Below are 12,203 nucleotides of genomic sequence, written 5' to 3'. Positions count from 1 at the left end.
GAACTGACATGCTGCTATTGGAACAACATGGCCATAAAACACCCATAATTCTGTTTAGAGTAGTACATAGATGAACGATTGACACTGCGGGACCTGAAACACAGACAGACAGACAGACAGACACTTTGTTGTCACGCTATAATGTGTATCTGTCTCTTTCTAAACGCGTCAATTACTGGGAGGGGAGGGTTGCCAGTTAAAATCCCTGGAACCAGCAGGTGATTCTGAGAGGTAACGCCCTGCTTCATATTGAACGGAAGATACTGAAAGGTCAAATAGTTTTACTTCATATTTAATTATAGGTAAGGATTTCAATAAGACAAAGAGCTTGTCTACGATTAGCCTAACAACCAGAAAAGGTGTATTTGAATTCTTCCTTTGTTAAAATATCAAACACTGAACACTGTCTTCGTGACTTCTGTCTTGCTAGCTTTACAGTTCCTTGATGTGTAATTTTCCAAAATGATCAAAAACACACTTTTACAGTGGTACTTTGGAAATGTTAGTCAAAGATTGTGTCACACCACCACTACGGCTGTGCCAAGGCTCCGGCCTTACTTCCTCAAGTCAAAGCCAAAAATGTTACCAAGACAAGCCCTACATGAAGCGTGTAATTTATCACAGTATATCATCTCGGGGTATGTCCTGTGCGTCGGTGCCCTCAATAGACATTTTATTTGGGCACACCCAGTCATCTGCTCAAGCTTGAATGAGTTCCAGCTGTGTCAGTTTGTTTTGGAATCTCTTTTAATCACTACCAAAAGAGTTTCAAAGTTTGGTGTTGTGGGGATCAGTAGGAGTGGGAAAAAAAAATCGATTCACATATGTATCGTGATTTTGTTTTTTGCAACAATTTTACAAATTGATTCTTTTCCCCAGAATTTCTTTCTTTACCAATGATTCACCTAAATGTTTTCTGTTTATACAGTGCCGCTGACAGCAACAAAATACATGTTATGTACTTCTTTACAAATGGAATAAATGTCAGACTGACATGTGATGTGCATTCTTAAAAAAATCTCTTTTAGAAATGTCTCATGATATATTGTCATTGTATAGTGTATTATTCAACTTTTGTTTTTGTTAAGGAAGGAAAAGACTCAATTTTATTAAGGGTGAGGCTATTTGCACCCCTGGTACAATTAGCAGTGTATGCTATTTGCACCCCTGGTACAATTAGCAGTGTATGCTATTTGTACCCTGGTGCAATTAGAAATGAAGGCTATTAGTACCCCGCCGGTGCACACAGCAATGTGTTCTATTAATACCCCGTCTGGTACAAATATCAATGTATGCTATTTGCACCCCTGTGCATTTACAGTACCTTGGCATATATTTACACACAGTTATCCATACTACTCATGTATTACACCTTTTTGGAATATTATCGCCCTGACATTCTTACCCTAACCATAACCAATCCCACTCCTCTTGCCTAAACCTAACCAACCCAACCACAGCAGGCATATTCATGAGTCTTCCCCTACCACCCTGCAAAAAAAAAATCGCGGGTTTCTACTTGGTTTCTTCAAGCCTCGGTTGCTAGGTAACCATACTGTATACAAAAAAATAGGTACTAACTAACAAACCAACGGTTGTATGCTTTCACTGAAGACAGAAAGCACAACTGTAGTATCCATTTTCTGCTAGAAATTCATTTGTTATAAACTTTAGAGACAAAACTTTCCTATTATGCCAGTTTCTGTGGTCATGGAAGATGAACGTCGGCCATGATTTCGGTGCACGCGAGCAACGTTTTTTTGTTGTTACGTCACAGGGTGTAAATAGCTCAGCTGTGTGGCAGAGGCTATTCGTACCGGGGGTGCAAATAGACACTCCGTTCTGTTAAATACTTCTAGAATTGCAATAAATGAAAATCGCAATACAAATCCAATCGGCACCCATGTATTATGAAAGAATCGATTCGGGACAAAAGCATATCATCCCAACACTAGTGATCAAAAGGGAATCTGCAATTCATAGAATAACATAATTTCCGAGCCTTCTTTAATGTTTGTGTATATCTGTGCATGTGCAGAAAAGCAGATGTTTCAGCACCACGTTTGGTCTGAGAAAAGCAGTTTCTGTCTTTTACTAAAGCTGACTGGCCTCATTCATTAAGCTCCACATATTAGCAGCTTCCAACTGCAGCCACTGTCTTCTGCTGATGGCCTTTTGGGCAGTTTGACGAGGGGGAAGCTTGTGTTTTTTTATTATATATATTTTCTTTGCTCAGCTTTTCACCCTCCGTATGGAGATTTCTCCCACCTTTAAACTTGCAATCACTGATATTTCAGCCACTTGGGGGCAACCAAAAAAAAAACTGTAAACACAACACTGACATATAATCACATTAAAAGTTCAAGATTATTAGGGGTGTCACAATTCTCCAAATATATAATTCGATTTGACTTTCGGCTTTAAGGTCACAATTCAATTTAGTTCTCCATTCAAAGATTTTCTCTTCAGCAGTGATAGCAATGCCACAATAAGGCAGAATGGTACTTTTTAAAACCGTTTAAGTTCCTCAAAATGAATGAAGTGCAATTGAATGAACCTTTAGTTTATCAAGATGCACGTGAACGCACCACAAAGTCCCGTCGGAGCCCACATGCTTTACCGTTCGTTGTTTGTTTACATAACGCACTCATGGGGAAGGCAAAATGTTGCCACACTGGTGACTTCAGGGACGCAGGAGGATTTTACAGTTTTGTCGAGCTCTGTCATCTCCGACTCCAGCATTGTGTCGGGAAACGAGCAGCTGCAGGCTAACGGTAAGCTAACGTTACCCTGTGTCTTTAGCTGCACACTTCCGGCTGGTAAGCTATGCTGTGTGTTATTGTTTTCTACGGAGCAAGTGTGCAGGGGGTGGAGAGAAGAAAAAAAAATACTGGGGAAATCCCTGATCCTGCTCTTGATTTAAATTTATAATCAAAGTCGTGACTTCGTGAAAATCTTTAACTGCTGAATTCTCCACCAAGTCCACCGGCTAGATGCTAACTTTGTGTGTCTGCTGTCTGGTGCTCGGCAGGTGGTGTACACTGGGTTTATCAGAGCTTCTTCGCTTAATACAGCTGCCAACTGTATTAATACAGTGCTTAATACAGCTTCTTCGCTTAATACTGCAGCTAAAAATGATAAAGATGAGAGCTTTGAGATTAAACCAAAACGGTAAACCGACCAAAACAAAAAGCTGAAAGTTGCTAAAACGCTACGTATTGCTGAGAGGAACTGCAGAGATGGGTGATAATTCTGTGGGTTCATCGCTACGAGTGACCCCCTTTCACATAAAAGTCAAGTGATCCATTGTTAATACAAATCAGATTAAACTATTGATTATAGCTGCTTTAAACAAACGTATACTGATTCTGTGTTCTGCAATAGGAAGGCACATTGAACAATTTTGATAACCTCCTTATGCCTGTTACCCAAATGAAAAACCTTTATTCACCTTGGAGTTATTGGCTTGGGCTATTTGGTCCCTACAATCCTTGAAGATGAGTCATACTTATGTTTTATTGAGGCCACAATGACGAGTTGGGTTGAAGCACTGGAGCGTTGCGTAACAGCAGCTGTTAATGTGGGCCACCTCTGCTAAATTAACACCTCAAATTATTTTACTTATTTCTTTTTTTTAACTCTTAACTACCACAGAAAGGACAAAGGCCCCCCTGATTCTCAAAGCAAAGGACATGTAAGGCTGTCATTTAGTAACAAAATTGATCACAAAAGATTAGAGTTCAACCACCTCTGCTAGCCCTGAACCATAAACAACAAGGAGTGCTCAGGGATTGGACAGCATCAGTAGGACTGTGGTTAGGCTTAGCAGTGATATGTAGCGTGAATGTGTTTGTGTGAATATGAATGTTTGAGAGTTGAGTATTTTATACAGTATTTCTCTGCTAAAACACACGTTTAAAAAGACAATAAATTAAATATAGTTTTTTAATATTATGTGCTGTCAATCCTAGCTTGATGTTACCTGACGTCCTGGCTAAAAAACGAATATGACCTATGACAAAGTGAAAGTTATCAAAATAAGTAATGGGCATACTTTTCTCCTGTGTCACACAGTGTAATTATAGTATTTCCAATGGGTGCATTTTATGTTACAGGGAAATTGTTGTTTATGTTGCAATTACAATGCACAATTGCTTGCTCACTAAAACTTCCCATGACAAGTAAAGGTTCAAATGTCTTTTAGAGAATGGAGGAGAGAAAAGAGGAGAGGGATAATAGGCAAACAGACAGCTGCAAACTAAAATAGGTGATTTGTTCCCATCAGCGATTTTATAGCTGGATGATACATCTGTTGGATGGACGGAGGGAGGGGCATCTGTTCCGCAGCAATGTCACCTTACAAATCAATGGCTCAGAAAAGACCTGAACGAACACACACACAAACAGAGCTCATTTCTCTCTGTTTCTGTTCAAAAAGAAGTATCAATGAAATATTAGAAACTGTGCACAAAGTGCTTTGTCGTACTTTTGCTTTCTCAAGTATCCTCGTTGACATAATACATTCATACATACGTTAACCCTGAAACTTTCTTTCTGGGCCTTTACCCTCAAATAGCCCCTTCTTCTCAGAGTCATAACAGTCAAACATAAACACACACACACGTAATACACACACTGCTGACACGTTCAGTGCAGTTAAACATCCATAAATCCTCTCTCTGACTTTTTTTCAAATACCATGCAATCTACTTTCTTGTCAAAACCTGGCTCCTGCATTACCCACAATGCAACTCGTCAAGTCAACTTTATTGTCAATTCTGCAATATGTGCGAGACATACAGAGCAATTGAAACACTAAGGACACTGTTGTGGCTGGAAGCAGTCCAACAAAGGGACTAAACCGCCACGAGGGACTAAACACTGAGAGATGCATAAGCACACTGTTTTGCGCTCAAGATTGTATTGCAATGATTTATTCCTCCACACGTAAAAAACAATTAGCACTGCAGTTACCAAATGTGAAGTTACCTTGTGAGTCGAAATAAGTGCGTTAGTGTGGTGTGGCTCGCCCCCTCTCTGTCAAAGCCCAAAACACCCAGGTGAACAGGTGAAGCAAACAAATGTTATCACTTCCGCTCAAACCGCGATGAAAACGCCCACCACCTACAATATAAGTGCACAATATAATAATCAGTAAATAATATAAATGAGACCATAAACAACATACAATATGTGGCTCCTACAGACACGTACAACAAATACAACATAAAAGTTAAGAAATATATACAAATAAAGATAAAAAGATAAGTAATATGTACAAATAAGATAAAGAAAGATAAGTAATATATACAATACAGTAATAAATTCTAAGGGTGTAAGAGTATCCGTGACATTTTTTTTTACAATACTGTACGGATAAGGTAATATTTTTTTTTATTATTTATTTATTTTTATTTATTTTTTTACGTTAAATATGCAATGTAAAACAGTGGTTCACGTTTATTTTGTGTTAAACCCCCTACCACTAGATAGCTATGCTGAGACGCAGCACTAGTGTCCTTATCTTCCCTTAACAGTACCTAGCAGTGCCTGACTTTTTGCTAGAAGCTAACAACGTAGCTATGGCTGAACTTTGGCCTACTTTTAGCATATAAACATTACCTCACTAAGAACCTGTGAACCACAATCCCAAAACTGGCAGTTTGATTTTCTGTGTACTGAATTGTTTACCTAAAGTAAACTTCTTTGACTTTTATGAACATCATGTCTTTTTTTTTTTTTTTTTTTGTTCCACTACGCTTGTGTCGTCCGCAAACTTCATGATGTGGTTGATGCTGAAGGAGGGAGTGCAGTCATGGGTCAGCAGCGTGAAGAGCAGGGGGCTGAGCACACAACCTTGGGGGGGCTCCCATGCTCAGAATGGTGGTCCTTGATGTGCTGCTGCCGATCCGTACTGCCTGAGGCCCCTCACTAAGAAAGTCCAGCAGCCGGTTACATAGTGAAGTGCTGAGCCCCAGTTGAGGGATGATGGTGTTGAATGCTGAACTAAAGTCTATGAACAGCATTCTGACACATGAGTTTTTGGTATCCAGGTGGGTGAGTGCTGGGTGAAGAGCAGAACTGATTGCATCCTCGGAGTGGATTTTATGTGAGCCATGACTAGCCTTTCAAAGCACTTCATGATGATGGGGGGGCAGTGCAACGGGGCGATAGTCTCTGAAAGTGGATGGAGAGGATTTCTACATCTTCTACTCGAGGGAGTAAGGTGTGTCATGCTGTGACTTCCTTTTTAAAATGCTGTATTTTATAGCCATTCATGGTATTAACAAATGAAGGATTGAGTAATTATTACGGAGTTATTAATTCATCTACAGGTGGCAGTGAACTATCACACAGAACTGTACAGCCCAGACAAAAGACACTGTCACAAAGCTAACATTAGTGCTAAAGCATGCTACATGGACAGGACTGTCAACTTTTTAATATGCATCTAGTGAGTACTGGGTACTGCATGCTACATACTTAGTCAGTATGTGCTGCATACTGCCTACTAAAATAATGATTAAGTATGATATTACCAGCAGACTCTTCACACTGAAGTAACCTCAAACAATGCGTCTTCTCTGCATCATCACTGTATCAATGACAAAGTTACCGGTCCGTTGCCGTTGAAAAAAAAAAAAAAACATTTATCACGAATGTAAATCAAGATTATGTTATATTTCCCAGCATTCTTTTAAGGCAATTTAAAATGTAAAATGTTTTCTAGAGCACATTATATTTGTATGTATGAGTTCCCATGCTTTTCCTCTTAACTGTACCTTAGCGCCACTCACCTTCATTTGTAATTATTTTAAATATTTATTTAGTAGTCCACCATTGAGCTCAACAGTGTGGTTCCGCAAGTGAAAATTCCATTCATTTTCTCTGTATGGATTTTGATTATTAGCCATAATGTCTTAGCCTGGCTCCGCCCTCCTACGTACTTCCGCTCAATTTTCATTTTCCTTCAGTACATCATCTGGGTTTTGCAGTATATTCACAGGTTTTCTCCGGCCAATCTTTACCTGTCCAATCAGCGAACAGAGGGAGCGGCTGGGAACGATGACGTTAAGGTTGTGCGCTAGTTTGAGTTGAAGTTCCGTAATGGCGGCGGAGAAAGATGCGAGCGAAGCCATTCGGTCCGTTGTGGCAACGCTGCTGAATGTCCAGAAGTTAAAGCCCGAGCAAGAACAATCTTTGCTGAGTTGTGTTGGTGGCCGTGATGTTGTGGCCCTCCTCCCCACGGGGTTTGGGGAAACGTTTGATTTTCCAGCTCGCTCCGTTAGTGGTGAAGGAGTTGGCTAAGGCTAGCAATGTTAAGCCGACGTCAAGACCAAGCGTTAGCGATCGGTTATGGCAGATCCAGAGTGGCTCTGGGCAGATCCAATAGTTTTAAACTTCAACAGAGTACCCGCCTTCAAGGAAGTTAACACCTGTCAATGGAGAGAGGCCAGACTCTCTGTACTAATTAAAGGTATGAGAGTCTGGTAGGACCAGGCTAATAATGTCTAACTGAGCGATAACTTTCAGTGGGCAGGTTGATAATGAGACTGTGTGTGTGTGTGTACTACTGCATTTCTGTGCACATTGTAGTAACAAATGTTTGCACAAGGACTGGAAAATGAAGAAACAGCTCCCCCATTGAAGACACTTTGCCCGTCCTCACCTCCGCAAGAAGTTATTTGAGGACTTGAGTTAAGGGTTAGACTTATAATTAGGTGTTGGTTTAAGGTTAGGGAATACATGTAGTCATTGAAAGTCAAAGAGTACTGTACGTGTGAGAGAGATGAAAGGGAAAAGAACAAGGCTGACAGATGTTAATGCTCGCAGAGGATAAAATACATTGGTGTGCAGCCACAGATTGTCAGGAGGATATTATCAATCCACCTGTTTAATAGGCATCAAGGTGAACCTATTTACAGACACAATATGTAGCATATTCTGTTTGAATGAATGACAAACTCTGTTTGCTTGTTTCCCTGTCTTTCAGTCTGCCTTTGGATGAGACTCAGACTTGGAGACAGCATTAACACGCAAGACGACAAGACACATCGAAGGGAAGACAAAGAAGGTATTTGGGCAGACTTTGCTGTAGGGCCACACGATTAATCGAATATTAATTGCGATCACGATTTTTGCCTCCTACAATTAAATCCATATGATCGATTTGATCGTATTGACGTTTAAAATGTGTGCTCCGCTCCTATTAAACTCTGCTAGTAGCCAGCTAGTGCTGCGCCAGCAGTGGCATTTCGCACAGCCGTTCACTGTCACGGTGCATTTGGACCAAAAGAAGGGTTGTGCGGTGGGGGGGGTGTCAATGAAACGGCCCATTTGTGTGACGTCCTGTTGGGTTTGTTGGCTTTAACCCCCCCAATATAGCTCAAGTAGACTTTATATTTCACAATTACTGTTTTCCGTCCGATCGTTTAAAGACCTTGACGTTTCCGACCGCACTTGAAGGCAGCTTTATTTCACAGGAGAGAGAGAGAGAGAAAGAAAAAGAGACGAGCGAGACATGGTCAGTGCTTTGTTCGTGTGGGAATCATTCAGCTGTTACACAAACTGCCGGGCAGTACAGTGCCTGTGTTTCTTTTTTTTTTTTTTGTTTACCCTTTTAGTGTTTTAAAACCTACTTGTGGCAGCGATAAAGGCCGTGATACTTCCCGTTTACTGTACACAATTCTCACACCGCCTCAAACCAGAGCTCAAAACACACTGGCTAGTTTGATCGGCGGTTACATGATTAGCCAACGCAGAGTGGAGTCTGGTTGCGTTTCTCCAAAAATTGAGTCGGTCTCAACTTTTGGCTTTTTTTGCGTGCAAATACAGTATATGGAGTGCAAATATACAAATTCAAAACATACAAAATGGCAAAAAATATAAACAGGTTAACAGAAAGGATCATATGAGTAGTTGTGTAAAGCTGTATGTATCTACAAACACCAAATCTGATAAAGTGTATAAGATTCATTCGAAATGTTAATGATTATGTCCATGATATCATATATATGTTATACAGAATATATGTAATATCCCAAACTGGAGTCCTGGAGTGGAGTAGTACTTATCCTGACTTGTAAGTAGCCTGATAAAACCAAGACAGATTGCAATCCGATTAGTGATATGGCTAACAAAGAAGCATACACAGGATGTGACTACATGTAAATGAAAGCGTTTAAATCAGGATTTTTGTCCAGATACAAGACATGTAGTTCATTCTTCGCAAACTACATTTCGTCAAATTTGTGTGCAGCATCACCGAATGCCGAAGAAGAGAGATTCCCATTCGTACGATTCATGGATTCAAGCCCTCTATGATGACAGGCTTTTGGCTCTGCCCTTAAATGTATCCTTTCGGAACAGGTATTAACAACTTAGGCTTGAACGTGTTTGAACAGAACAGCCCTCCGTTTGTTTCAAGCATACCCCAGGCGCGTAGTCAGTCATGGACCAGCGCGGCACTGGCCCGCCCACTTTACTCACTGGCCCGTCCAGCCAAGTTTGATCAAAATACATTTTTGTTATGAAAAATATTCAAATGTATTTACAAAAAAAAAAAAAAAAAAGGAAAAGAAAAGAAACCGTAACAAAACTAGTTGTGTGTGTTTTAATGTGTCTTCTCTTGTGATTAAAACGAAACAAGGTCAAACAATTAGAAAGCCTTTGGAACATAGTGTAAATAAGGACAAGCTTTTCTGCAGCATGTGCAGACATTTCCCCGGCGCAGCTGACAGCCCATCAGCCAGAGAGGAGTGTGTTTGAGTGCTGGCCTTCACAAAGGTACACATTAAGTAAAATGTGTTTCATGCTTCTTACGTTATTATTTAAGTAACCTAGTACCCTTCCTATTTAGTAAGAAATCTTGAACGATGATGATGATGGCTTCTAGCTGAAACCGCATTTGTGTTTTGCCCACATTAAATAAGAAGATAACTTGTCTGTGAGTGACGTTTTTAGTTTTCTTTGATCCTGTCACTGCCGTGGACTCGATACACTGTCTAAGATTTGGCGCCTTGCTGGCCACTTTTCATTATATCTTTTCAGAATTCAAACAATGCTTGGCTGGAAGTTTTTCATTCTTTGATTTTCTTTTACTGCTGGTAGCGCATTTGCTGCTCATGATCTGACCATAGTCCTGAAGCAACAATGCTGTTAAGAATGCACAAAGGATATGTTACATGTGCGATTTCTGTCTGATGTAGGCTATTCTATGTCATTCAGTATGTAAACGCCTTCTCTGCTGTTTGGGTTCATGTTTAGTTGCTTTTAACATTTTTATAAATTTTATAACAGTGCTGTGCAGAGCCAGTGCTGCTATTGCCGTTGTAATGCAGTATGTTGGAAGGTCAAATTGTTGCTGTTGTTTTCAGTTTGTCCTTTTTTGCTTCTTCTACATCTTTTTGAAAATGGCCCACTCACTTTTGTACTGGCCCGCCCAAAATACTATTTCTGCCTACGCTGCTGGCATACCCCAACCTTTAATCTCTGTAATTGTTGACCCTGCTGTCAGTTGAAACTGAAATCAGATAAGGTACCTTTTGTGGTTGTTGCGTGTTACTTTTCTTACTTTGTTACTCCAAAATGTCACATTTGCTGGAAGTACTAGAAGCAGCACTGCCTCAAGCTTGAGGTCTGAGCAAGTTTCAAAACAAAGGAGGCCATGTAATCCTTTAGCTGCAGTTATTACCAAAAATCTGATTCAGAGCGATTTGGTTACCTGTGCTGTGGACATACTGTAAATGACTAAAGGAGCAGGTTTGGGCAAGAAGAAACATCTGAAGCCTCAGGCAACTCAGGATTCCTCACATTCATCTACAGGACTTCAGAGATTCTCTGGAGTTTCAGTGTTTAAGACAGGAAATTCATAACATGCTGCTCATTACCAGCCTGTCGTTTTAGGGTGGGGTCACCATCAGTATCTCTTTTCCTTGAAACTGACTTTTCCCCTCAAACGAGAGGGGATTCGACACCGCAATCAGCATGTTTACAACAAATTTACCACGTGCCTCAGAGCTTTTTGCTCTTGCTCAAGGAAAATATAATTTTCATGTGACATTCAGATGGTACTGTGGCCTGAAGATAGTCACAGAACTGGGTGAAACTGGAATGCACAGTTTTGGGGCTATGTCGCCCCACACCACCACAACGCCTCATGTGACTCCTGTTCACTTAACACGTACTGTATATTGGCTAAATGTTTACTGGCAATTTTGGATGCCAGTATACCAGTATAACGTCTAAATAATCATCTTAGATGATCTGCCTAAATGATGACTGGGACAATAAAACAAGGTGAATATTTCCGTTTGTGCAAAAAAACCACAGGAACAAAAAAATGTCAAGCTGATACACTGCACCTGTTCAGGGTTGAAAGTTCTGTAATTAAATAAAAATGTAATAAAAACTTCAGACCACAAGGCCCAGACGAAAGAATCGCTGAATGCTAAATATATGGTTTCAAGATAAAGGATTCTGGCTCAAATACATCTAACACTGATTATATACCAGACAACTAATCAAAGCTGATACTGTATGATCATAAATAAATGAGTCATAATAACATATTACATGCTAGGACTTCTTTATATACAGCTATGCAGTGTTCTGAGCAGCCTGAAATAGAACGCACCAGGTGATACAACACTCATTATAATCCCAAGAGACTTGAGACTTGACTTGGACTCTAGCTGAGAGACTTGTGAGCATCACTGGTCTGTTGGTCCACCAATTTGGTCAAGACTAAAATATTTCCAGCTACGTAGAACACAAACACATTACTTGGAACCCGATAAGATTGATTGTTGTGTGATATGTGACCCCGCCATTCTCGTGTGATATAGCAATATCGCAACAATCCAGCCACCGTGCAAGGTAAACAGCGACGCATAAATACTGCTAAATAAAAGTCTCCCCAAACACAATAAAATTGCCATCTCTATTTTAAGCAGTGAGAGTTGGGGACAAGCGGCACCAAAGGTTCTGCTGCTGCTACCTCTAAACCCCTTTTCCTGTGGTGCAAAATAAAGCATCAGCCAGTTGGAGGCTGGTGGATGAACACCAGGACGTAGACTAATGATTTTGTTACCATGTAATGGTTCAGTCAACAAAGTAAATGTATATCACATACAGTTCTTTCCCTCTTCTACCTAAATCATGTATCACGTACTGTACATATATCCCCATAGCCAATGATAATG

General features: G+C 40.3%; 1 protein-coding gene and 1 long non-coding RNA gene across 2 annotated transcripts in view; one reads left to right on the top strand and one right to left on the bottom strand.

Annotated features, from left to right (window-relative positions):
* The window catches only part of LOC114550459 (uncharacterized), a 231,258-nt gene that overhangs the window by 47,150 nt on the left and 171,905 nt on the right, over positions 1 to 12,203 (top strand). The window contains exon 3 of the long non-coding RNA XR_003691704.1: positions 7,994 to 8,074. This is a non-coding gene — a long non-coding RNA (uncharacterized LOC114550459). The remainder of the gene's footprint in view (positions 1 to 7,993; positions 8,075 to 12,203) is intronic.
* ntf3 (neurotrophin 3) overlaps positions 1 to 12,203 on the bottom strand; it is a 51,655-nt gene that overhangs the window by 1,856 nt on the left and 37,596 nt on the right. The gene's annotated exons all lie outside the window — the stretch shown is intronic.

This window comes from Perca flavescens, chromosome 23 (assembly GCF_004354835.1).
Source record: "Perca flavescens isolate YP-PL-M2 chromosome 23, PFLA_1.0, whole genome shotgun sequence".
Classification (NCBI taxonomy): Eukaryota; Metazoa; Chordata; class Actinopteri; order Perciformes; family Percidae; genus Perca; species Perca flavescens.
Note: the sequence above shows the minus strand (reverse complement) of the source record. Positions and strands in the feature narration are given on the sequence as shown.